Source organism: Capsicum annuum, chromosome 11, assembly GCF_002878395.1.
Source record: "Capsicum annuum cultivar UCD-10X-F1 chromosome 11, UCD10Xv1.1, whole genome shotgun sequence".
Lineage (NCBI taxonomy): Eukaryota > Viridiplantae > Streptophyta > Magnoliopsida > Solanales > Solanaceae > Capsicum > Capsicum annuum.
In genome coordinates this window covers 117,582,944-117,610,078 of record NC_061121.1, presented here as the reverse complement: position 1 = coordinate 117,610,078, position 27,135 = coordinate 117,582,944, and the positions used below count along the sequence as shown (strand labels likewise).

Below are 27,135 nucleotides of genomic sequence, written 5' to 3'. Positions count from 1 at the left end.
TTCCTCAAGATCTCATAGACCCCGAACGCTTATTAATTGCCCGATTGTAATCTGAATGGTGAAATTCTGTGGATCTTTTAGCTTTATTCGCAACCTATTCTGGATTTGTGATATGCACTCCTCAGTAAGTACCATAGTAGCATATTAAGTTAGGTGGTTCTTGTTGTCCACGATATCCTTTATGTACTTAGCATACTTTGGAACATTCTACAAAACATCAACGAGGGGCAAGTTAATGTGAACCTATTTCAATACATCAATAAACTTCTTATAATAAGTATTCTCTTGGTGTTTCAAGAGCCTTTGTAGGAAAGGTAGAGAAGGCATCATACTGTCCACCTTGGTTCCCTTGTTTTTAGCTTTGTCTTCTACAGCTTTCTTATTATCGCTTGTTGTTTCACCATTAGTAGCTTTATGAATCATATGCTTAGGTTCTAACTCCTTCAGCTGCAGCCCACTCTAAGTATTGACTGCATTCATCTATTTTTGATTTGGCTCAGTATCACTAGGTAAACCTCCTTGAGGCCTAGTGTTCTGCGCTTCTACAATCTGACCTATTTGAACCTCCAAGTTTTTTGTAATCATCTATTGGTTCTTCATATCTACTACCAACTATGCTTGAGTATCCATCATCTACTTCAACATCTTTTCAATATTTATTATTTGAGATGTGGCTTGATTCTCTATAGCATGTTGCTACTGATTTTTACCTACTGGCCCACAGTATTGATTTATATTATGTGTTTGATTTCCATCCTATGAGAAATTAGGATAATTCTGCCAGATAGGATTGTAAGTATTACCAAAGTTCTATTGTCCTTGCCGATTATCATTTCCCACATAGTTACTAGACTCTGGATTAGTTGCACAAGCATCAGTTGTATGATCACTGCTTCCACAAACCTTGCCCAAAGTCTAAGCTTGATAAACTATATTTATTATTGCTAGTGTGGACTGTGTGACTCCCAGATTCATATAATAAGCTGTCTAGTTAGTTGATTCTATAATGCAGCAATATAGGCTGATATAGTCATAAATTGATCAACCTTCAACACAGCTGCAACCTTCTTTAAAGCATTTTTTACGTCAGTATGCCACTCAATATTCCCTTGTGAAATCTAATTCGGACATTTGTATAATTCATCATACGTCTTTTCTACAGGCTATCCACCTGCTGTGAAATCTAGGAGAGTCTTGGTTTTTAGGTCAAGACCCTGAATAAAAGTGTGTACCAACACTTCATTAGACTGATGATGGTGAGGGCAATTTTTTAGCATAGTCTAGAATCTTTCCCAAGCTTGGTAAATATTTTCTCCATCTTTCTACATGAAACTTAAAATCTCACTTTTCAAATATGATATTTTCCCAGATAGAAAGAATCGAATAAGGAATTTCAGAGCTAGATCATCCTAGGAAGTGATGGAGCTTAGTGGTGCAGCATATAACCACCTAAGACTTCCCCAGTAGAGAAAATAGAAAGAGAGTCAATCTAGAATAATCAGTAGATACCCGTGCTGGAATGTAGGTATCACTAATCTCAAGAAAGTTTTTTATGTGCTGTTATGGGTCCTTGTAAGATAAACTTGTGAATTTCACACTCGATACAAGAGTTGCATCATATTCTACTTCAATTCAAATCGACCACCCGTATTTGGCTTGCGTATTCTTTTAGTAGCATTATTCATAAGTGGGATTGCCACTTCACAAATGGTTCTAGCTTTTACTCTAGCAAGAGCAGTTGGAGCTACCAGATCTGGGGCAACTGAGCAATAGGATTGGGATTCACCTGATCTTCTATTTGAATTTATTAAATTAGGTAATAAAGTGTTTCTGCTCTTTGATTTTGATGAAATACCTATTCTAGTTCTGAATGAGACTCAAAAAATTCTTTTTCTCTTGCCAGACCGATACTTTACTTTCCTGCAAAAGTCAACCACTAAGATCAAGTTGTTCACACTTAAATTAAAACACCTTGGTTTCTAGACCTTAGAAAATTTCCTGGAATTCTGATCTTTGGACCCAATATGACTCATTGGTATGAGCTGTATGTTGGGGTATGGATGGTATGGTCCAATCGTATACTGACTAGTATTGGTTATGGTATGAATTTTGGTTACTGGAATGGGTATGACTTAGGGGTACAAGTCGTATTAGAGGTCACGAATCCTTTGATTTCTTAACTTAATCTTAGACTTGGTTACATAGATTGGATCTGAGTACAAGTGTCACACCATGAACCGTAAGCCAGGGTACAAGTCATACCTTAGACTCGTATAGTGGACAGTGCCTAAATCTTTCTTGGGTTTAAATTTTTCAAGGGTACGGTTGAAAGGTATGGATCGTATGCTTTGGATACAACTTGAATGGATGAGTCATATGATGAATAGTGTTGGATCCAAGAGTTGAGGCCATGATATAAATAGAGGATACCTATCGTATTGGAGGGTACGACTCGTGTGGGTCAGTCGTATCCCTGTGACTAGATTTTTGTACAACTTAAGTGGGGGTATTCTGGATATTTTTTCACTTATTCTAATAAGGCCCCACGGCATCTAATCTACTTATAAGGTTATTTACCCTATTATTCTATTCATTAACACTTATAAACTTTTCTAAACAGTCTAATATTCTCTCAAAAGCTTTTGAGCAAGGGAAGTTAGGGTTTAAACTAGAGGATTGATTTGGGGCTAGTCTTGGTGATTTCTTTCCATCATCATCTTTGTTTAAGGCATGTTCTCTTCCCTCATTATTAATTTTATTTAAATGCATGGTTTTATGAATGTTTTCAAGATTTCATTGATTGTATGATTTTTGTTTTCAAATATGAATTTGGGGTTTTGGTGTTAAATGGTTGGTTATGGTTTCTTATGGTTTTAATTATGCTTTTATATGCATTAATGTTAGTTTTGGATAATTGTATTGCATTGAAATGGTTTAATGGTAATCGGAATTGGTTTTGGTCATATTATGCCCCCAATGTGTTTGACAAAATACTTATAAAGATATGTTCATTGCATTGGCTATTTTAATGAAACTCTTTTAAATTTTAAAACTTGGAATAAGGATTATGCATGGTTTAAATATCTTATAAAGGTAAATGGATAAATGATTATGCTTGTGGGGTACATGAAATCCCCCAAGTGGTTTAATATGGCAAATGAAAGGGCATTTGAAAGTCCCCTTAAACTTATAAATGGCTGGCTATAGATGATACTTGCAAGTAAGGGCAAGTATAATGATACCAATACCAATGGCCGTGGTGAATAAATGGATAGTGATTGACTCGGGATTAGAATTCTGACTGAATTGATGAGCTTCCATTCTTTTGGAAGATCCATTTTATGTTAACGATATTTCTAGACAATTTAGTTATATTTTGGATATTGGTTTTTGCTATATTTGGGGGCATGTCCCAACTGAATTTCATTACTCTTTTGGTTAAAGGATTTGTGGTACTTTCATGGGTTAGAATGGGTGGGATCGGTATTGGTGTCAACCTTGGCATTGGTATAAGATGAAGGGCTGACATCATTAGATGAGATTGTTGGTTATTCCATCCTATTTTATTTTTGGATTAATTATATTATATTTTGGAACATCCTTAGTTATGGCCTGGTTTATGGCCTTTATTTTGGTATGGTAGGATTATTGGTAAGGGATGGTTAGGTTGGTCACAGTTTTGATCTTATCCCAGAGTCTTTATGTGAGTTGTTACACTATCTTGTCACATGCTCGAAATTCAGCCAACTAAGGGCAAGCAGCTGGAGGTTGGGATGGGTAATGGGGGTGGTCTCTGGTCCTGGTCAGACTTGAGACACACATTATAATAAGACCCTAGGGCGGGGTGGATCAAGTTGGTATCAGATCCTAGGTTCATGGTCAATTGGGAATTCACAAAGTTGTGTCGAGTAGAGTTTCTTTTAGGGTGTGTAGCATGTCACACTCATAAGGGAGAGGCTATAAGGCATTTAGAAATATTTGAATTTCTTGGTATTCTATTTTCAAGCTTGGAGTTTTAGTCTTGGAATCTTCTCTAATCCTTGTTTGTTCATCTTTTAGATCATGCCTCATAGATCTGAAACATAAGAAAATTCTTCTATCCATCCGGGGATAATACTGAAGGGTTGCATCCTATTTTTGGGGTTCATCTTTGATCTCATGATCCTATCCCTGATAGTTTTAGAGTTCCACCGGTTGCTACTAGTCTTTCTCAAGGTGAGGTGACTAATGCATAATTTTATCAGTCTATTTATGCTATTGCTAAATTAGTTTCTGCTCAGGCTGAGCGGGATATGTCTGGTGCTTTGTCTGTTGAGGCCACAAGGGTTGGCTAATTTATAAAGATAATTCCTCCTACTTTTTCTGGAGTAAATATGGAGGAGGATCCACTGGGCTTCTTGGATGAAATAGAAAAGACATTTTAAGTAATGCAGGCTACCAATATGGAGGGGGGTAAACTTTACAACTTATCCTTTCAAAGAGGTTCCATATTAGTGGTATGAAGAGTAGGATAGGATAGAGGAGATGTAGAGGAGTCATCCTTATGGGATGCCTTCTCTGGAGCTTTTCTGGATTATTTCTTTCCCCAAGATTTGAGGGAAGCATAGATGGAGGATTTTGTAAACTTCAGGAAAGGGAGATATCTGTCAAGGAATATGCCTTAAACTTTCATCAATTGTCAAGGTATGCTCCTAATTTAGAGGCTGACATACGAGCTAGAATGAAGAAATTTGATTTTGGGTTGAATCAGGATTTGATTTTGGAGAGCAAAACTTGTTGCTGATTAAGAATAAGGACATCTCTAGGTTGACCATTCATATGCAGTAACTAGAGGATGAAAAGAAAAAATAGGCAAAATTTAGAGATAGGCAGGGTAAGAGGAGTAGGTTTTTTTACCAGGGAGGTGCTCAGTCTCAGGGTGGTCGAGATGGTGGCAAGTTGCAGAAAAATAAGTGGGGGAGTACTTGTTCCTACTCTTCTACTAGTGCTCCTTACCCGTCAAGCGATTGGCGTCATCATGGTGGTGATAATTCCGAACACAGGGTTCTTAATCTCAGGCAAGTAGAGATCAGTCTATTTTTTCATGCCCTTCTTGTTGGTTTTGTAGTCATCCTTATTAGGGTTATTGCTATAAAGAAAGGCATAAATGCTTCAAGTATGGCTAGGCAAACCATCATTACAGGGATTATTCAATTAATAAAGTTGCTATGGGGAAAATAAGATTTATGTTGCTTCATCTTCTACTCCTACACCTGGTAGTGTGGCATCTACTTCTGTTACTACTTCTGGTTCTAGTATTGGTTGGAATAGGATGCATGCTTTGGCATCCCAATAGGAATCTAAGGCATCACCTATTGTCGTTACTAGTACGTTACATCTTTTCTCTCATGATGTATATTTTTTGCTTGATTTGGGGTCCACTCTCTCCTATGTGACTCCTTATATGGTTGTATCTTTTGGTTTTGATCCAGAAGTTATTTAGATCTTTTTTTATTTCTACCCTAGTAGGTGACTCGGTTATTTCTAAGAGAGTCTATAGGGGGTGTGGTATCTATTGGTGGAAAGCAGAGCTTGGTGGATCGTTCTTAGTTGGATATGGTGAATTTCGACATCATTCTGGGATGGATTGGTTTCACTCTTGTTATGCGTCCTTGGATTGTCGGGCCTATAAGGTTATCTTTAGGTTACCAGTGAACCGGTTATAAAGTGGGAGGGTGTTTCTCTAGTTCTTAGGAAGAGATTTATTTCTTATCTTAGAGCTCAGAGTTAATCTCTAAAGGTTGTATTATCATATGGTTTGGGTTAAAGATTCTAACTTAGAAGGTCCTACTTTTCTATCAGTTTCAGTGGTTAATGAATTTCTTGAGGTCTTTTTGAATTATTTTCCTAGTGTTCCTTAGGATAGGGAAATAGAGTTTGGTATTGATCTATTTCCAGACACTCATCCAATTTTTATTCCTCTGTATAGATGGCTCTAGTTAAGTCAAGGGAACTCAAGGAACAACTTAAGAAACTTCTGGATAAAGGGTTTATTCGTCCTAGTGTATATCCTTAGGGTGTATCGGTGTTGTTTATGCACAAGAAGGATGGTTCCCTTTGGATGTGCATTGACTATAGGCAGTTAAACAAGGTGATGGTAAAGAACAAGTATCCTCTTCCAATGATAGATGATCTGTTTGACTAGTTGCAAGGTGCCAAATTTTTTCTATAATAGATCTTTGGTCTGAGTACCATTAGCTAAAGATTAGGGAGGTAGATATTCCTAAGATAGCTTTTCGTACTCAGTATGGGCACTTTGAGTTTTTGGAGATATCATTTAGATTGACTAATGCTCCGATGGCATTTATGGATCTGATGAACATAGTTTTTCATTAGTATTTGAATCTCTTCATCATTGTGTTTATTGATGACATCCTGGTCTATTCGAAGAACGAGGTAGATCATGCTAATTACCTTCGTATGGTGTTGCAAACCTTAAGGGAACAACAGTAGTATGCCAAGTTCTCCATGTGTGAGTTTTGGTTGAACGTTGTAACTTTCTTGGGTCATATTATTTCTAGTGAAGGGATCCTGGTGGATCCAAAAAAAGGTTTTTATGGTGTAGAAGTGGCCTAAACCCATGACTCCATTCGATATTCGGAGCTTCTTGGGTTTAGTTGGGTATTATAGGTGATTTTTGGAAATCTTTTCATTGATAGTTACTCCTTTAACTAAGTTAACTTAGAAGAAGGTCAAGTTTTCTTGGTCAGATACTTGGGAAGGGAGTTTTGAGAAGTTGAAGGACAAGTTAACTTCAGCTCCAATTCTAACTTTGCTAGAAGGTAATGATGGGTTCGTGGTTTATTGTGATGCATCTTGGGTAGGTCTTGGATGTGTGTTGATGCAGTATGGGAAAGTGATTGCCTATACTTCAAGGAAATTGAAGGTGCATGAGAAGAATTATCCTACTCATGATTTCAAGCTGTTGGCGATTGTGTTTTCTTTGAAAATATGGCAGTATTATTTGTATGGTGTGTACGTGGATATATTTTCTTATCATAAGAGTTTAGATTATGTTTTCACTCAGAAAGAGCTTAATCTTAGGCAGAGAAAATAGCTTGAGCTTCTCAAGTATTATGATATGAGTCTTCAATATCACCCAGGTAAGGCTAATGTAGCTGTTGATTCTCTTAGCAGGTTATACATGGGGAGTTTGGCTCATGTGGAGGAAGGAAAGTGGGAATTAGTGAAGGATATTAACCGCTTAGATAATCTTAGAGTTCGTCTCTTGGACTCTAAAGATGGTGGTGTGGTGGTGCAATAAGTGGTTTGACTATCTCTTGGTGTTTAGATTAAGGAGAAGCAAGTTCTAGATCCTATCTTAATGAAAATCAAGAGTGGCGTTGGTGGGCAAAACGTAGTGGTGTTTAAGATAGGTAGTAATGGTACTTTATGGTACCAAGGGAGGTTGTGTGTTCTTGATGTCGACGGGTTACGGCAAAGGATTTTGGCTGAGGTGCACAAGTCACTCTATGCTATTCATCTCGGCTTTACTAAGATATATTATGATCTTAAGGATATCTATTAATGGAATGGCATAAAGAGGGGTGTGGATGAGTTCGTGGCCAACTGCATGGTGTGTCAACAAGTTAAGGTTGAGAACATGAGGCCAGGAGAGTTGTATCAAGAAATTGATTTGCCCAAATAGAACTAGGAAGTGAACAATATGGACTTCATTACCGGTATTCCTCGATATCGGAATCAATATGATTCAATTTGGGTTATAGTGGATAGGATGACTCAGTCTATGCACTTTTTGCCAGTATGGACTACCTTCTCGATAGAGGATTATGTGAAGCTATACTTTTAAAATATTGTGAAGCTGCATGGAGTGCCTATTTCAATTAATTTTTATTGTGGCGCGTAGTTTATATCTCACTTCTGGTGATCTTTCCAGAGAAGGTTAGGGACCAAGGTTAGTTACTGCTTTCCATCCACAGAAGGATAGTCAAGCAGAAAGAACTATACAGACATTGAAGGATATGCTTCAGGCCTGTGTGATTGATTATGGTGGCAATTGGGTTGAGCATCTACCTTTGGTGGAGTTTGCATATAGCAATAGCTATTATTCTAGTATTGATATGGCCCCTTTTAAGGCATTGTATGGCAGGAGGTTAGATTTTTTATTGGTTGGTTCAAGTTTAGTGAGGCAGACATGTATGGTCCCGACTTAGTTTACTAGGCTATGGAGAAGGTGATGGTGATTCGGGAAAATCTTAAGGCTGCCTAAAGTAGCCAAAAGTCCTATACGGATATTAGGCATAGAGACTTAGAGTTTGAAGTTGGGGATAAGATTTTCCTCAAGGTATCTCATGTGAAGGAAATAGTGCGATTTGGAAAGAAGGTGAAGCTCAGTCCCCAGTGTGTGGGTCCTTATGAAATTTTATGAAGAATTGGTAATGTTGCGTATGAGCTGGAGGTAACTTCTAGCTTGAGCTTGTTTCATCCGGTCTTTCATGTTTCCATGTTGAGGAAGTCTATTAGTGACCCTACTTAAGTTGTTCCTTTGGAAGGACTGGGTATCACTGATTCTTTGTTTTATGAAAAAGTCTCAGTTGAGATCTTGGATAGTCAGGTTCGTCGGTTGCAGACCAAAGATGTGGCTTCAGTTAAGGTTCTTTGGTAAAACCACAAGGTGGAAAAAGCTACATGGGAAGGGGAAAAGGACATGAAGTCTAAATATCTGCATTTGTTTTCTGCTCCTAGGATTCGTGCAGAAGGTATGTGTCTTTTAACACATCTTTATTTTCAAAGTGTGTAAAGGAAAGGTTAATATCTATGCCTCTTTGTTTTCAAACTTTGTTAGAGATTGGTAATATATTTGATATACAAATTACTCGTGTGTATGGTTACCCGTACCTTATCCGTCATTCGGGTGTGAATGTTCCTAGTAGGGAGACTAAAATACCTTGGTTTTTGGACCTTAGAAAATTTCCTGAAATTTTGATCTCTTGACCAAATACAACTCTTGGGTACGACCTGTATGTTGGGGTATGGATGGAATGGTCCAGTCGTATACTCTCTTACATTCATTGGTATTGTAGGCTTAGGACATTTAGCCAGGAATGAACTTGCAATAGTGTTATAATTGCAAAATTGTGCTTATTGTAATTATGATTGTGGTTAGCTGTTGTAGGGTGTCTACACATCATATAGGGAAGTTTTGAGTACCCATATTCAAATCTAGACTTGTTAAACTTGACGCATACAATAGATGTCCACTCATTTCCCAAATGAGTTCAACATGAATTCCTTTGAATTTGAGGTTGCAATCTTGCTATCTAGGGTTATTTTATCTGCTCATGATGTTGTACACCTAATTGGAAGAAAATTGGTGTTAAGCATATGTCTATTGAGCAATGGCAGAGCTGTTAGCTGTTGTCTTAGGTATCACAACCGCGGTCCTGATAACTGCGACCGCAATAATGTGATCACTGTAAATGCTTCGTGATCTCCATACCTGAGGACAGCTGCCTAGCAAAACCTAACTTTTTGCACATCTATTTTTCACGACATAATCTCCTATAATAGTGACACATGTTCTTTCCTTGTTAATCGAGCATATGTTTTGGTTTGAAAATACTAAAAATGGTCTGAAGTATCCTATATATAGGCACTCAGCTATAGAATGAGACTTAAATGAATCTAGGGCCTGGCTTCTGGAAAGACACTACCAGTATTACAAGAACCTCCCAAGGTCCAAGCTATACCTAGAACGGAGTATTACTATGGACAAAGCCCCAGTGAAGTTCCTAGAATTCTTTCACAAAATTTCTGCTACCAGGAAACATGGTCCAGGACTACCCCAAGGGCCAAGAGAATCCTCCACTACTCACCATTCATATGCGGCTCAGTACGACTATGAAATATATTAGGAGGAGATGACAAAGAAAAGTGCTAGAGTTGCCAGATTGGAAAGGGCATATTCAACCTTGGCAATATCACATAGGACCCTCCGGGAGTCACAGGAAAGGTTGTTGAAGAGGGAAAAGAAAAGAGAAAAATTCTTCACCAAGCTGTGGAAATAGGTAAAGGGCATCTTCAAGGTGCTTAAACCTACAGAACAACTACCTTTGTCAAGTAGCAACAGCGATGATGGAGCCGATTCTGAGGGGTCTGGTGCTAATAACGGTGGAGATGATACAGGGTATACCAGATATGATAAAGATAATTCAGGGAGAATCCTTTACTCTTACCTTTCGAACTAGGCAGTTGGGGGTGCCTGTCCTTATATTTGTACTGCTTGGATGTCCCTGGGTAGTGTTTTGGATGAAACTCTAGACGTTGTTTTTATTGTGTTTTGAGATGCTATATTTTTTGGTACTTTGATGATGCCCACGCTTTATGGATTATCATGCATTCCTTTTATTTATAGTTTTAGTTTTCTATACGTGTTTTAAATTTTTTTATGGATCTTAGTGATGTTGGGACAAGTATGTAGGGGAATTCTGAGTACCCATAGCATAAATGTCGAAAAATGCAAGGGAACCCTGAGTACCAATGGCATTTTAGTTTGCTTTATAAGGTTGGGATCAGATTGTACACCATTGGTTAAGTCTGAGTAGCCATATGGTTAGCTCGCCAATGATTAAGCCAAGATTTGAGATTAAGGCTTTGGTTGTAGCCGCTGCCATATGTTAGCAATTTGTGCATGGTGCTATGGCAAATAAAGAAACCTTCTCCGTCTAAACTTTTTGAAAAATCAAGGGCATGGACGTGAGCAATGTTGTAAAAAATCCTTTTCTCTTTTTGTGGTTCCATAAATTTTTGACTTGTGAGTAAGTGATAAATTCTCCATGATTGTTTTCATCGGGAGGGACATTTAATCTCCCTTAACAAATTGTGCATGCCATGTGTGGTAAGAATATTGATATTCATATCTTGTACACTTGTGTTATCTAGAACTTGCCCTTTTATTCTTACTAAACTAATTTTGATTGTATTTGGTTGGAGAAATGATCTTAGGCCCTTTGGAACCTACTCTGGCCTTAAAATCCTACCCATGTATAATTATAATTCCTAATACCCACTTTGAGCCTTTAAACCTTTCTTTGGCAAACTCATTACAAGTCGTGAACCTTTCTTTTTATCCCTTTTGGAACCATACCCTCCTTGAACTTAAAAACATAACGTGAGGCTAAAATCCTAAGTTGGGGGTGGTAAAGATTGACGGAAGTAAGTTTGGGTCCATGATGTATTAGTGAAAATTCCAAATATGCCTAAGTGTGGAAAACAAATGTTTAGAAAAGGGAAAAAACCCAACAAAGGAAAGTTTTTCATAAAAATTGCAAGAAAATGAAATGAAAGGAAAGTAGTGAACAAAGGAAACAAAAAAGTAGGCATAAGAAAAGAGAGAAAACAAAGTAGAGTGGCCCTTAGTCGAAAGGAGGAGTGTTGTAAAATGTGATGTAGATGTTCAAGGTAGGGTGTAACCTGGTTCCCTAAATGATATCCTACCCTAACTCAAACCTACGTTATAAGCTTAGAAAGTCCTTTGATATCTCCAACCATTTACTTTCTTTGTAGCGGAGATTGAATATAGGGGCTAGCCTATGGCATGACACTTGTTGCATTGAGATTTCTTTATTGAGGGGAGAATTTTGCACTTAAAATTCCTTGTTACTTGTTCGGTAGTTTGGTGTGTGAAACTTTTCTTTCTTGTGAGATAGGCATGCAAACAAGTTGAGGTGACTGATTTTTGTCACCTCCCGGATAATGAGGCAAGTGGAGTATGGGTTAGTTCTAGTCAAAGATGAGCCACTTCTAGAGTTTTGGTCTTTTTTGTTTGATTGCTCTTTAAAGTCTTATGCATTCTTTGAATATTTCATTCTATAATGAGGGGTGTTGTGAAACTAGTCTAGTACATGTGCAATTAGCTATTTGTGGTTACCATTCAAGTTGAAGTCGCTATGGCCCTTTAGGCATGAAATTTGGGTATAAATAATTGTGGCTCATGGTAAAGAAGTAATGTTGCTTGAGGAAAAGCAAAGTCTTAAGTTGGGGATATTGATGAGTGGTGATTTTACCACGCACTCGCACTTATTTTTTGTGCACATTACCTTGTCTCAAATGAGTAAATGAGTCATAATTATGACTTAATGCACTAATATCCACTCATTGTAGGTATAGGGGTTAAAAAGATAAAGAGATGTGGATTAGAGCTTGAAATGATCAAAATGGAGCAGAAAAAGTGCAGCTGAAGACCTGCAGTGAACTAGCCTCAATTACTGTGGTCGCGGTCCATAGGCTGCGGTCGCGGTCAGTCAAGACGGTTAATAAACTGCGATCGCTGAAGTCAATCGCGATTGCATAGCTGTGGTCATAGCCAGACTTGCACGATCTCAGCTTGGCAAAAATATTCAGCCCTAGGGTAAAATTATTATTACATATACTGATCCCAATTTGAACAAAAAGACTCAAACCCAAATTTGGGGGGATTTATTCCATCACATTCCTTCTTCAATAATTTTTCTAGGATTAGCTTGAGACTTTTTAGCCTTCATTTTTTGGGAGACGAAAATATTGTATAAATTTTGGGTGAAGAATACATTAGAGTCTTTCCAAATGGAAGATTTGCTCATTTCCATTGTTGATATTGTAAAGGAGCCAAGTTTGAAGTAACATTCGCTTAGATTTACCACAAATTAATTCAATGGAGTTTATGGGTATATCTATGTTTATTTATCTTATGTGTAGCTAAATCTCCCTCTTGGGGTTATGTGTGAATAAGGATCAAAGTATGTGTGGGTTATGATTGTTAGCATCTATTTGGTAGTTCATGTTTAAGGGTTCTATTATTGCTATGAAACTCCAAATATCCACATGGGCTTTATGAGTGAAAGCTCTAAGCTCTATAAAACCTAAGGCTATCTTCAAAAAAAAGGTTTTGAGTGAAGTTTAGGAATCTATATCATCCTCGAAAGAGAGATATGGAGACCAAAGAAATGATAGACAATTATGTGTGTAGTTTGCTAAATTCTTACTATCTTAGAAATAAGGGTTTAAGTGAGGTTGACTATGCATTAGGTGTCATCCTAGAAATAGGGATGCCATGATTGAGGATGTGGTTACTAATTGTTGAACACATCCATTAGGTATTTGAAAGGATCAATGGGTAAAAATTTGGGGTTTTGTTAAAAGACTAGCATCAATATCTATAACCAAATCTACCCATATTTGACTTAATAAATCGATGTTAATGACTAACTCCCACATGCCACTCCTTTAGTAATGCATAATCCCAAGATCCATGCATAATTGTTACAACTCTAATTATTTTAGCCTCAAATTTATACTAGAAAATCCCAAAAAGAAACATTAGTGTAGGAACTCACCTCCCTCCATTTTATTTTTTGTACCATTTGATTGAATTTAACTTGTAACTAGAATTTCAAATTAATTTTATCGCCACTCACATTGTTCCTCATGGATTCGACCCCGACTCCAAAGTTGGGTAAATATATTGACGACGACCGCCTTGCACTCAAATTGACATGTAAGTTTAGCTTTATCAGTTGGTTATGGTTTCCCATGGTTTTTGTTATGCTTTATATGCATTAATGGTAGTTTTGGATAATTGTATATTATAGGAATGGTTTGATGAAAATTGGAATTGGTTTTGGTCATATTATGTCCCCAATGTCTTTGACAAAATCCTTATAAGATATGTTCATTGCATTGGCTATTTTAATGGAACTCTTTCATGTTTTAAAACTTGGTAAAGGGGTTATGCATGGTTTAAATAGCTTGGAAAGGTAAATAGCTAAATGGTTATGCTTGCGGGGTACATGGAATCCCCCAAGTGGTTTATTATGGTAAATAGAAAGGCACTTGAAAGTCCCCTTAAACCTATAAATGGTTGGCTATGGAAGATACTTGCAAGTAAGGGTTGGTATAACAATACCAATATCAATGGCCTTGGTTAATAAATGGATAATGGTTTGGTTATTTGGAAATTAGTTTTAATGGGGCAATAATGGTGGGAGGTGTAGCTAAACTTGTAAGGTGCAGGTCTTGGGGGGACCAAAATTAGAAACTCATATTTATAAATATAAGGTTGGTCTTGGTGATTGTGTATATGATGTCACACTATATTTGGGGGATATACTAGTCATCCCAAGGGTTTGTTCCCTAGTCATGTGGATACACGCACTGGGGCCATTTCAGCTGGGAGAGCTAAACCCATATAGCCCATGGGTGGTTTAGGACGACAAAGCTACATAGCCAAGGTAAATATTTTAAAGGCATGCTAAACCCAATCCTATTTCATGGCATGGTTATATATATATGTATGGTTGTATGCATATGGATGGTTTTACTTGGTTTTATAAATAGCATTATTTTATCCGTACCCTGAGATCATGTTGGCAGTCACTCGCTAACCCCGTCTACTGTGGTTGTATACCCATGCTATGTAGGAACCGTCCGTTCGAATCCTCCTACATAGTGACTGATTAGAGATCAAAATTTGGACTGAAGTGGTGAGCTTCTATCCTTCGGGAGGCTCTATTTCATGTAATGGATATTTCTAGACACTATGGTTTTATTTTGGATATTGGTTTTGGCTATGGTTGGGGGAGTGTCCCAACCGAATTTCATTACTCTTTTGGTTAGAGGCTTTGTGGTACTTCTATGGGTTGGAATAGGCGGGATCGGTGTTGGTGTTGACCTTAGCATTGGAATAAGCTGAAGAGCTGACATCACTGGACGAGATTATTGATTGTTCCATCATATTTTATTTTGGGATTAATTATATTATATTTTGGAACAATCTTGGTTATGGCCCAGTTTATGGCCCTTGTTTTTGTATGGTTTGGTATGGGATAGTTAAACTTGGTTGGGTTGGTCACAGTTGTGATCTTATCCCAGAGTCTTTATATGAGTTGTTATACTATCTTGTCATATGCTTGAAATTCAGCCAACTCAGGGCAGGCGGCTGGAGGTTAGGTTGGGTAACGAGGGTGGTCTTTGGTCCTAGTCAAGCTTGGGACGCCCATTACGACAAGGCCTCAAGGCGGGTTGCATCATAAATTTATTATCAAAAGTAAAAATTTATAAAATTACTAATTATTTGAGTCACCGATAATTGCGCCAAAAACTTATTGCCATTTATCGCACACACAAGTGCACGTGATCGTACAAGTAATATAGTGACTCAAAGAATCAGATATCGTACCCAAGAGGACTACTTGATTAGTAATTTAATTAATTTCAGTTTCGACAATAATGTATTCAAGTATTTTAGAGTATCAAAATAGGTTAAACAATTTAATGAATAATTTAACAACTAAGTCAATAACATAGTAATGACAATCCCAACGTAAGCTAGGTTGTAAACAATACCAGAGAAAATTCCAGGGTTGAGGCACTTTGAGCAATCCTATAAGTCTCTATCCTTATTGTGGTCATGTTTATTATCGAGTTATTGATTCGCAGGGTTTAGATTATTATCATAGCCTTCCTAACTTGTAATCTATTGCATAAAAGGACATTCCAACTACATCGTTGAGTGGGGATGCAATAATCAATTAGGATGTTTTAAGTTATCTTCCTGCAATTGAACTAAACATGGCTTCTAGATATATTCCTATCCTAGCGGCTACTTCACATTCTTCGTTCTATAGAAGAATACAAACTTGCTCTTTAAACTCTTCGATCTCTCCCTATGATTCTTCTTTCGGGTTCACAAAGGGATTATAGATGTATTCTAAAGATGGCCATTCATTAAAATAATAGAAACAAGAGAATAAGAATAATCCATACGATAAATCAATGTTAACCACTCTAAGAATAACAAAATATAACATGTCCTTGGCCTCAATCCAAGAACAAGGGTTTTTACCCACTCATGTTCCAAATCAACATCAACAAAATGTAATTAATCATACTAAAGTTAATTGTTGAAATATGAAAATTCAAAGAACCCGAATAGAACTCTCGTATTTGTTTTTGCCTTTGCGATCCGTGTGAAAAGATGATCCAATTTATGTTTACGTCTTCCTTTTATAGTGAGGCACAATCTACTCAAAAATTCATCTTCACTACACTACGAAGTTCATTATGGACACTAGGGTTCGCGGCTCGGGCCCATCACAGACCTTCACTGGAAATTGGCTTTATAAATCAGTCATACTCCATGACGCGGAGGTCATAACGAAAATTAGGGTCTGTGGTGCGGGGCTATTCTGGACCCTCACTGGAAATTGCCATCTGACTCATAATTTTCCCCACTGCATTCCATTATTTCTGAACCTTTTCCAAGTGTCTTCGTGTTCAGCATGTCACTCCAAGTTCTTCCATAATCATAAATCTCCTTATTAGTGCATCAAAGCACGTCCAATTTTATCACAATCGAGCCCTTCAATAACAAATCATATCCATTAGAGAGTGAATACAATTATAGCTCAAACACAATATAATTAACATGTTTTAGCTCATAGAACAAGTCTAAATATGGATAAATGTTGGTACTTAGACGTATAAATACACTTAAGATCAAACGAAACCCTACTACTTATCCAAACTCATGAACACAAATCAATCATGCTATCAGACTAAAAAAAGAATTTGGAATCAGTGAAATTGTCAAATCATCAAAAAGAAACCATCTTAAAAAATTGACCAAAGTCAATCATATGCATTAAACTTTCACTTATCAATCAACTACTCGAAATCCATCTAAATGCTTCGGGATCCAAATCAATGGTCCTATTAACCCAAAAAAAGAATGTTAGAATTTTCATACAACTTTGGTATCACCAAATACTGACCAAAGTCAATCATACAAACTTTCAAACCTTTAAAAATAAAAAAAATCACATAATTCTCGACCAACCACCTTGAGAACCATGTCTCCACCTAAATACTTTAAAATAATGATAGAATTTTGATACGATCTTATTATCACCAAATACTTACCGAAGTCAATCATACCGACCCTTAAACTTTCCAAAATGGTAAACTCACATAATTTTCAATCGACCACTGACACTATATCCTCCACCTTATTTATCTTTTTGTATATATTATTTTTTGTAGAACTTTAGTTAGTTATTCTTAAAAATAAATCCTCCACCTTATTTAGCTTAATTATTTTTATGTGTGAATTCTCATAATTTAGCTGTTGGTAATAATAAGAATATCTAAAAGACATCAAGGGCCTTATCTATACAGGAAATTACATAGGACGGTCCCCATAGTGGGTGGTTTTGAATTGTTATCGCCCCATAAGAAAAGTCTTTAAAGTCTAACCTTTCTTTCTTTTTAAGTATAGAATAAGACATTTTGGCCCCTCTACATCTCAAATAGTTTTAAACTTTCCTTGCTCATTTGTCTCTCACCTTCTATTTTTATTTTTTTTTAGTTTTTCTTAATTTTTATTTTTTCTTGTTTTAATTCGTTTGTCTCAAACTTTATTTTCTTTTACTTTTTTTCTCTTTTTTCTTTTTTTCTCAAACATTATCTATTTCTTTCTCTTTTTTTCTTTTTTTAATTCAGTTGTCTCAATCTTTATTTTTCTTTTCTTTTTAAATTTTATCATTTCTCATTGTTCCCTTTTTTTTTCTCTCAAAATTTATTTTTAATTTTTTTTTTCTCATTTTTTTGTCAATCTTTTTTTATTCTTCTATTTTTTCTTAACCTTTACTTTTTTTCTTCTTTTTTTTTATTTTCTCTATTTTGTTCCTCTTTTTTCTTTTTTTCTTTTTTTCTCAACTTCTATTATATTTTGCTAGTAAATAGAAAGTTGGATAAACCGCAAAGGAATCTTCTTTCTTTGACATCAAAGTAAATTTATTGGCATGACTTGTTATTTGGAAGTCCTTTGGAATAAGTCTTGCCTCTAAGCAAAAGTTATAGACACAGCTCATAAATTAGACAAAATGTGGTAGTTTCAAGTCTTACTCATGGGACATAACTTGTTGTTTAAAATTCTTGAGTTAAGTCTTGCCACTAAGGTAGGAGTTATAGAGCATCTAATAAATTAAGACACAATCTTTCCACTAAGGTAGGAGTTATAGAACATCTCATAAATTAAGACACAATCTGGTAGTGTCAACACTAGCCCATTAGGCGTAACTTATTTTTTGGAGAGGTTTTTGGGCTAAGTCTTGTCTTAGAGGCAAAACTAATAGAGCATCACATAAATCAAGACACAATATGGTAAAATTTTGTCCATGGGATGTAACTTGTGGGCTAAGTATTGCCTCTAAGGCAAGAGTTATAGAACATCTCATAAATTAAGACACTATGTGGTCATGTCAAATCTTGCTTATAGGGTGTAACTTGTTATTTGAAAGTCCTTAGACTAAGTCGTTCCTCTAAGAAAAGAGTTATAGAACATCTCATAAATTAAGATAGAATGTGGTAGTATCAACTCTTACCCATAGGACATAACTTGTTGTTTGAAAGTTCTTGATTTGTAAAACATCTCATAATTCAATACACAATGTGGTAATGTCAACTTTTGCCCATGGGGCATAACTTGTTGTTTAAAAGTCCTTGGGCTAAGTCTGGCATCTAAGGCAACAGTTATAGAGCATATCATAAATCAAAACATAATCTGAAAGTGTCAACGCTTACCCATGGTGTGTAACTTATTGTTTGAAAGTCTTTGGATTAAGTCTTATAGAGAATCTCATAATTAAAAACTTAATGTGGTAGTGTCAAAACTCCAACCTATGGGGCATAACTTGTTGTTTGAAAGTTTTTGCGTTAAGTTTTGCCTCTAAGGCAAGAGTTATAGAACACCTCATAAATTAAAACACACTTTGGTAGTGTCAGATCTTGCCCATGGTACGTAACTTATTACTTGAAAGCCTTTGGTCTAAGTATTAACTCTAAGGTAACAGTTGTAGATTATTTCATAAGTAAAAAACCACAATGAGGTAATGTTTCCTCTTGCCCAATGTACCCAACTTATTGTTTGAAAATCTTTGGGATAAGTCATGCACTAAGGCAGGAGTTGTAGAACTTCTCTTAAATTAATACATAACATAGTAGTGTAAATTCTTGCTCGTGGGGCATAACTTATTGTTTGAAAGTCTTTTGAGCTAATTATTTCCTCTAAGGTAAGATTTATAGAACATCTCATAACTCAAAATGCAATGTGGTAGTGTTAACTATTATCCATACAATGTAACTTGTATTGGGTTCAATTGGTGTGAATGAAAAATGAAAAGTTGCTTGGAAGGGACACAACTCTTCGAGTAAAAGACACACTATTTCAGGAAAAGGTATGATTGTTTGGATGGTTATGGCTGTTCGGAAAAAACACCCTCTTTCAAATTGACAGACATGACTATTCAGAAAGGATAAACCTTTCAGTGAACCATTGCCACCTTTTCAGTAAATCATTGCCACCTTTCAGAATGGGCATTTAGTGGTTATATAAACTTGTATTTTTTTCAAAGATTTTGTATGAATATTTTTGCACTTGAAAACATTTCTTGTCTTCTAAAACACGTTGTGTGATCATCTAACTCTTGAGTGAGTTCGAAGAGAATCCGATTGTTTGAGGTACCACTACAGTCGGATCGTTAAGCCAATTTATCCTAGGAGAAAAATTCCGCTACCTCGGATTCTTGAGGGGAATTATTTTCTTAAGGACACTCTATGAATTCGGAGGACTTGGCTTTTTCTGCTTCATCTAATTTCTTTAAAATATTAAAAACACACTTCTTTGAAAGGTCATTTTTTATCTTGTGTTGAAGGTGTTGGAAACTTCATAAGTGTTCTTGATTTATTCTTGAACTTGTGTTGAAGTTGGCCAAAATATAGATTTTTGTGTACCTGAAAACAACAATCTTAAGGAAATAATTTTTGAAAAAAAAAAATTTTTTTGCTTGTTTGGTGAAATTTTCTTTTCACTAATTTTTTTTTCATAATCTGTATTGTTTGGTTTCTGGAGATTAAAGCTTTAAGATTTCTACTCCGTTTGAATTTAACAAGTGATTTAAAGAAATAAAATCTTCATCACAGGTTAGAGATCATTCAGTTGACGAATGGAATTCATAAAAACTTCACCATTAAACTAGAAATAAGGGGTGTTTAAAGTTGCTATAACTTTATAAGTAGTATTTCGATATACTAAAAATTTGTTGTCGTGTTGTGATAGGAAAATGACTACAGACAGTCATATGAATGATACTGCAATGATTGTGGCAGCAACTAATATTGCCACAACGAGTCGTACGAGTGCTCCGCAGGCAATGGCACCATTGGAGAAACCCACTTAAATTCACAAGTGTTAATTTCAAAAGGTGGAAACAGAAGATGTTCTTCTACCTTAAAACTTTATGTCTTCAAAGATTAACATCTGAAGAAGCTCCAGAGGTGCCCGAGGAAACTTCGGACCAGGATAAATTTGTCGTTATGAAGGATGGAAACACTCTAATTTCCTATGCAGGAATCATATTCTAAATGGCCTCCAAGATGAACTATACAATGTGCATAGTGGAATGAAGATGACAAAAGAGTTATGGGGGCACGTGAAAGAAAATACAAGACTGAGGATGCTGGAACCAAAAAGTTCCTCATTGCAAGATTCCTTGAGTTTGAAATTATTGATAGCAAGTTTGTTATATCTCAAGTCCAGGAACTACAAGTTATCATCCACGATTTCCTCGCGGAAGGTATGAGTTTGATGAATACCTTTGTTGAATATTTTACAAAATCTTCTTAATGTTCACATGAACTTAATTGTAGGTTTGATTATGAATAAGGCATTTTAAGTCGCAGCAATAATAAAGAAGTTACCACCTATGTAGAAGGACTTCAAGAACTACTTGAAACATAAGCGAAAGGAGATGACAGACGAAGATCTTATAGTAAGACTGTGCATTTAAGAAAACAACAAAACCGCAGAAAGAAGGTCAAAAGGAAATTCTGTAATAAGTGGAGAAAATATTATAGAAGACGACCACAACAACTCCAAAAAGTGAAAGAAAGTTGGACATAAAAGTAATCAACCTAAAAAAAATTCAAGGAAAAATGCTTTAACTGTAGAAAGATTGGCCACAAGTCAACGGATTATTATGCCCTAAAAAAAGGCAAAAAGAAGGACCAAGCAAATATGGATGAATCCAAGAAAGAAGTGGACGATTTGTGTACCATGCTATCTTAATGCATAAACTTAGTGGGAAATCCTCGAGAGTGGTGGATGGATTTCGGTGCCACCCGCCGCGTTTGCGCAAATAAGGAGTTGTTTGTTGTTTTTGCTCCTGATCAAGGCAAATAGAAGATATATATATATAGCTAACTCCGCAATTGCAAAGGTTGAAGGAACAGGAAAAGTCTGCCTAAAAATGATATCAGGCAAAGTGTTGACTTAGAACAATGTCCTGTATGTACTGGAGTTACGGAAGAATTTAATTTCTATATCACTTCTTAACAAAAATGGATTCAAATGTGTATTTATTTCTGGAAAAACTGTACTTAATAAAGGAAAAGTGTAGTAGGAAAAGGCTACCTCAATGAGGTCCTATTAAAAATGAATGCAATAAATGTTGAAATTAATAAAAGTTTAGTTTCTTCTTACTTGCTTAAGTCTAATGATTTGTGGCATGAACGATTAGGATATGTCAATTACAAAATATTGCAACAACTGATTAACTTAGAAGTTTTGCCAAACTTTGAGTGCAATAAATCAAAATGTCAAACTTGTGTGAAATCAAAGTATGCTAAGCATCCGTATAAGTCCATTGAAAGGAATCCCAATCCCTTAGACTTAATCCACATTGACATTTGTGATATGAAGTCAACATCATCTTGTGGTAGAAAAAAGTATTTTATAACTTTTATTGATGATTGCACTAGATACTGCTATGTCTATTTGCTAAATAGTAAGGATGAAACAATAGATGTGTTTAGGAAATATAAAACAGAAGTTGAAAATCAGTTAGAGAAAAAGATCAAAATGATAAGAAGTGATAGAGGCGAAGAATATGAATCTCCCTTTGTGCAAATATGTGTAGAGAATGGAATTGTTCATAAAACTACGGTCCCGTATTTACCTTAATCTAATGGAATTGCGGAAAGAAAAAATTTAACCTTAAAGGAAATGATAAATATACTACTAATAAGTTCAAATTTACTGCAAAACTTGTGGGGAAAGCTATCCTTACAGCTAACCGAATACTCAATAAAGTGCCCCATAGTAAGATACAATCAATTCTATATGAAAAATGAAAAGGAAGGAAACCCAACTTAAAATATTTTAAAGTGTGAGGGTGTCTAGCGAAGGTCCAAGTTCCTATACCTAAAAGAGTAAGGATAGGACCTAAGACGATGGACTGCGTGTTCATAAGATATGATAAAATTAGTAAAGTATGTCGGTTTTTGGTTCATAAATCCAAACATTCGGATATTAATAAAAATATGGAAATTGAATCAAATAATGTTGAATTCTTTAAACACATTTATCTGTATAAAACTAGACATAAACAGTCTAGTAAGGGGTCTAAAGACCTCGAGATAAATGAAGTGAGGATGTCAATAATGATGAGAATCCAAGACATAGTACACATCAAAGAACGTTAACTTCGTTTGGATCGGATTTTGTAATATTTCGCTTAGAAAATGAGCCTCAAACGTTTAAAGAAGTGATGTCGTCGTCAAACTTATTTTTTTGGAAAGACGCAGTCAATAGTGAGATTGATTCAATCTTAAGCAACCATACATGGGAACTGGTTGATTTTCCTCTAGGAAATAAACCTTTAGGTTCTAAATGGATCTTCAAAAGAAAAATGAAAGCGGATAGTGCTATTGACAAATACAAGGCAAGACTTGTAGTAAAAGGCTTTAAACAAAAGAAAGGTCTTGATTACTTTAATACATATTTTCCTATAATGAGGATAACGTCAATTCAGATATTAATTGCCTTGGAGGTAGTATATGATCTTGAAATCCATCAAATGGATGTGAAAATAGCTTCCTAAATGGAGAATTGGAGGAATAAATTTACATGGAACAGCCTGAGGGTTTTGTGGTTCCAGAAAAAAAATAAGGTGTGTAAACTTATTAAGTCACTTTATGAACTAAACAAGCACCTAAACAGTGTCATGCAATGTTTGACCAAACCATGTTAGCAAATGGGTTCAAGATAAATGAATGTGATAAATGTGTTTAAATTAAAGACACTCCAAATTACCAAGTCATTGTTTGTTTGTATGTGGATGATATGTTGATCATCAGTAGAGAAATTTCTAACATAAATGCTACGAAATGAATGCTCGAGAGCAAGTTTGATATGAAAGACCTTGGAGTTGTGGATGTGATCTTAGGAATAAGAATCCATAGAACTCCACAAGGGTTAGCATTGTCACAGTCTCATTACATCGAAAAGGTACTTGACAAATTCAAGTATCTAGAATTTGGTATCGCCAAAACTCCATTAGATGTGAGCTTTGCACTTCAAAAGAATAAAGGTAAAAGTGACTCACAGTTGGAGCATGCAAGAGTGTTGGAATATTTAATGTATATAATGAATTGTACATGACCAGACATAGCATTTGCTATTAGTAAGTTGAGTTGGTACATAAGTAATCCCAATAAAACTCATTGGATGGCAATGAAAAGAGTTTTGGGGGTATCTTAAATACACTCTAGACTATGCTTTGCACTATAATAAATATTCTGCGGTACTTGAAGGATATAGTGATGCAAATTGGATCACCGAATCGAACTAAGTAAAATCCATGGGTGGATATGTATTAGCTATCGGTGGAGGAGCGGTCTCTTGAAAAGCATCCAAACAGACATGTATTGCTTGCTCTATAATGGAATCGGAGTTTATCACATTGGATAAAGCCGGTGAAGAAGCAGAATGGCTCTGAAATTTCTTGGAAGATATTTCTTATTGGCACAAACCATTGGCACCAGTATGTATACACTATGATAGTCAAGCTACAATAGGTAGGGCAGGGAGCATGATGTACAACGATAAATCTCGTCACATAAGATGGAGACATAATACCGTTAGAGAACTTTTCTCTAGTGTAATTATCACTATTAACTATGTGAAGTCAAAGGATAATATGTCGGATCCACTTACAAAAGGTCTATCTAGAGAAGGAGTTGAGAGAACATCCAAGGAAATGGGTTTATATCCTAGTACAAGTTAGCATGGCGGTAACTCTACTTAGCAGACTGGAGATCCCAAGAGCTAGGTTCAAGGAGAACAAACAAAGTTGTATCTAACAGGTTCAACATTGTCAATATACCCAACTCATTCTCATGAAGTAGACAATATTTAGTAAACAAGGATAAGACTTATGGAGTGAAGTCTTTTAATGATTATCTAAATTTGGCAGATTTGAACAAATAGTTTAATCTATAGTATTGAATATTTAGAAATCACCTATGTGAGGGAGAAGTGGAAGCCGCTTCAAGGAGAATGTTAGTAAAGGTCTATTCTCTAAGCTCTCATGAGACCAGGACGTGTTCATGGATGAAACGAACCCAACCATGAGAACCATAAATGGTAAAAGGTTGGTTGTGTGACATTTGTTATATAGGTGTATGTTAAAGCTCGACGGTTCAAAGATATCAAATATACCGATTGACCAAGTGCATTCGATGCATGTTTACTACGGAAAGTTCAAAGGGAAATTCACTTATCCAAATGCAATCAATCTTTGCTTGATGATCACATACTTGTCCATAAAGTTTTAAAGATTAGTCATTCTCCATTCATGTGGGGGATTGTTGGGTTCAATTGGTGTAAATAGAAAATGAAAATTTGCTTAGAAGGGCCACAACTCTTCAAATAAAAAACATACTATTTCGAAAAAAGGTATGACTGTTTGGATGGATGTGGTTGGTCGAAAAAGACACACTCTTTCGAATGGACAGACATGACTATTCAGAAAGGATACATCTTTTCGGTGAACCATTGTCACCTTTCTGAGAACCATTACCACCTTTCGGAAGAGGCACTTAATGGCTTATAAACCTGCATTTTTCTACATGTTTTGTATGAATTTTTCTGCACTTGAAAACATTTTTTGTCTTCTAAAATACTTTGTGTGATCATCTAATTGTTGAGTGAGTTCTAAGAGAATTCGATCGTTTGAGGTACCAATACAGTCGGATCATTAAGCCATTTTATCCTGGGAAAAAAATTCCACAACTTCGGGTACTTGAGGGGAATTAGTTCCTTAAGGACACTCCGTTAATTCGGAGGACTTGGCTTTTTCTGCTTCATCTAATTTTCTTTAAAATATTGAAAACACACTTCTTTGAAAGGTCATTTTTGATCTTGTGTTGAAGGTGTTGAAAACTTCATAAGTGTTTTTGATTTATTCTTGAACTTGTATTGAAGTTGGCCAAAATATAGATTTTTGTGTACCCGAAAACAACAACTTGTTGTTTGAAAATCCCAAGTCTTGTCTCTAAGATAAGATTTATAGCACATATAATAAATTAAGATACAATATGATAGTTTTAACTCTTACCCATAGGGCGTAGCTTATTGTTTTGAAGGAATCGAAGAAAAGAAAGATAATAAAAGTTATGGAAAAAGAAAAATTGAAGAAAGATATTTAAAAAGAAAAAAATTAAAGAAAAATATAGAAGTTGAGAGGATAAGAGAAAAAGATAAAAGTAAAGAAAAAGATAAAAAAAAATAAAGGCTGGGAAAAGTTTAAAAAAAACAGAGAGAAAAGAACATAAAAACCAAAGAACAAAAAAAGAGAAAGTTTTTGTAAAAAATAAGAAGTCGAGAGGAGAAAAGGAAAAAAAGTCATGGTTGAGAAAAACTAAAAAAAAAAGATAAAAAAATAAAAATCAAAGTAAAATAAAAAAATAGAAAAAAAAATAGAAGTTGAACGGAGAAAAGAAAAAAAATGTAAGCGTTGCAAAAAACTAAAAAGAAAAAAGAGATAAAAGAAGAAACAAAAATCAAAGTAAAATAAAAAGGAAAAAAATAGAAGTTGAAAAATAAGTAAGTATGAAGTTGTTTAGAAATATTTGAGATATAGAGGGACAAATAGGTAATTGTACTATATATAAAAAAGAAGAGAGACTAGTTTTGTAGGACATTTCTTATGGGGGCAAAAAAGCAAAAGCACCTACTATGAAGGCCATTAATATATATATATATATTAGTCAAATGTACACACTTTGCACGTGTGCTTTATGTCAAGTGATATGTGAAGTAATAGCTTGACCTTCTCCTACGATGTGACTATCACATCATGGATAATAACAAATAATATCTTGACCTTCTCCTACGATGTGACTATCACATCACGGATAATAACAAAAATAATAGATAGTAATAGATCAGAAATTACAACAAAACAAATTGATTAAACCTAACCTTTACACAAAAATTCCTCAAAGCTTGACCGAATGTTCATCTACCACTGTAAACTCAACAAATCAATACAATAATCGAGATATCACAACAATGCAATTAAACCTTAAGAAAAATCCTTAATGCTTTACCAAACGTTAAGCTATCACTTGAAAAAACAACAAATAATAACAGAAACTACAGTATTCGAGAATATTACAACAATATCATCAAATTTTACCTTAATGCAAATTTCTCAAAGTCCGATGAAACATTCATCAACAACATAGACTTGAACATAATAGAAATTACAACAAAACAATACAATAATCGAGATATTAAAATAATATGATTAAACCTAACCTTTTTTTATTGTTGATGACACCTTTAGAGCTCATAAAAAAATAGTTATTTGGATATTTTTGTCAATAAATTTTATATTATGGATGTTATTATATTATTGTAGAAAAAAGAAGAATTCTCCTATATCTTTTCCTACAAAAAAGGATTACCTAAATATGAACGATTTTTATTTTTATATTACAAAAGGTAAAAAAAAATTAATTATGGTATTAAATTAATACTACAACACAACTTTAGGAAATTGAATTTTTTTCCTCAAAAATTTAAAGTAACATGTTTTCATTTTTTTCCTTAAAAAATTAAAATAACTATTTTTTTGAAGTTTAGGGTAATTTTTTATTTTTGTATTTTTAAAGGAAAATTTTTCAAAAGATATTTTTTTATCATATATTATAGGAATTCTAAATTTTAAATATTATAATATAATGATATAATAATTG

The 27,135-nt window shown here is 35.2% G+C and overlaps 1 long non-coding RNA gene and 1 other non-coding gene across 2 annotated transcripts in view; one reads left to right on the top strand and one right to left on the bottom strand.

Annotated features, from left to right (window-relative positions):
• The first annotated feature begins 1,248 nt into the window (after positions 1-1,248).
• Positions 1,249-1,355, top strand: LOC124889209. Its single transcript, XR_007047818.1, has one exon. It is a non-coding gene; the product is annotated as a small nucleolar RNA R71 (small nucleolar RNA).
• A 14,427-nt stretch (positions 1,356-15,782) lies between these two features.
• Positions 15,783-27,135, bottom strand: part of LOC124888495 — a 19,683-nt gene continuing 8,330 nt past the window's right edge. Inside the window, exon 2 of the long non-coding RNA XR_007046791.1 lies at positions 15,783-16,396. This is a non-coding gene — a long non-coding RNA (uncharacterized LOC124888495). The remainder of the gene's footprint in view (positions 16,397-27,135) is intronic.